The 1,169-nt window shown below is 42.2% G+C and overlaps 1 protein-coding gene across 1 annotated transcript in view; it reads right to left on the reverse strand.

Annotated features, from left to right (window-relative positions):
• Window positions 1-1,169, reverse strand: part of ARMC9 (armadillo repeat containing 9) — a 190,653-nt gene that overhangs the window by 44,076 nt on the left and 145,408 nt on the right. The window lies entirely within an intron of this gene.

The following is a 1,169-nucleotide window of genomic DNA, read 5'->3' on the forward strand; positions in this document are numbered from 1 at the left end:
GGGACTATTGGCACCCACCACAATGCCTGGCTATTTTTTTTGTTGCATCTGTCGTTTTTCAGCTGACCCAGGCTGGGTTTGAACCCGCCAGCCTTGGTATATGTGGCTGGCGCTGTAACTACTGTGCTACAGGTGTCAAGCCAAAAAACTGTGTTGTTTTTTTTTTTCATTTTTGTGTATGTTTGTGTTATTTTTTAATATGAGTTCCATTGTGGAACCAATGCAATGCAGACAGCTTGAAATATCAACAAAGTATTTGGGAAGGATGTAGCTAATGAACGCACAGGGTGTCAATGGTTTGAGAAGTTCTGGTGATTTTAATCGTTTTTTATTTTGAGAGAGTCTCACTCTGTGCCCTGAGTAGAGTGCTGTGGCATCCTAGCTGACAGCAACTTCAAACTCTTGGGCTCAAGTGATCCCTTTGCCTCCCACCAGGACTATATGGCTGGCTAGTTTTTCTATGTTTTTAGTAGAGACGGTCTTGCTCTTACTCACGCTGGTCTTGAACTCCTGAGCTTAGGCAATCCACCCACGTTGGCCTCCCAGAGTGCTAGGATTACAGGCGTGAGCCACCGCACCTGGCCTGGTGATTTTAATCTTGAAAATGAGCCACATGGGTGACCTTAGAACACAGTGGATAATGATAAGCTGAAAGCTGTAGTGGAAATGAATCCATCTCCACCCACATGTGAATTAGAAGCAAGGTTTAACATTACTATTCCAATGATACTGGACCATTTGAAGCAAATTGGCAAGGTAAAGAAGCTGGACTGATGGGTTCCCCATGAATTAATCGAGCATCAGAAGAGACAATGCCTTGAAGTTTGCCTTTCTTTGTTGTCATGACATAAAGGCAAACCATTTCCACACTGTATTGTCACAGGCGATGAAAAATAGATTCTTTTTTATAATTGCATAAATTTAGCACAATGGTTGGATAGAGATGAATGCTGAAACACAGTCCAAAACCAAATATTCATCAAAGCTAATGGTCTGTTTGGTGGTAATACCAGTGATGGTATTCAAGTTTCATGAAACCTGGTTAGTTGGATCATAGCAGATGTCTACTGCAACCAGGATGAAATAGTAAGGATGCTTGTGATTAAACAGCTGAGACTGGACAACAGAGGCAGACCAATCCTCTTGCAAGACAATACTTGACCACACAT

The sequence above is a fragment of the Otolemur garnettii genome, unplaced genomic scaffold (assembly GCF_000181295.1).
Source record: "Otolemur garnettii isolate 467f Iridium unplaced genomic scaffold, OtoGar3 scaffold00013, whole genome shotgun sequence".
NCBI lineage: Eukaryota > Metazoa > Chordata > Mammalia > Primates > Galagidae > Otolemur > Otolemur garnettii.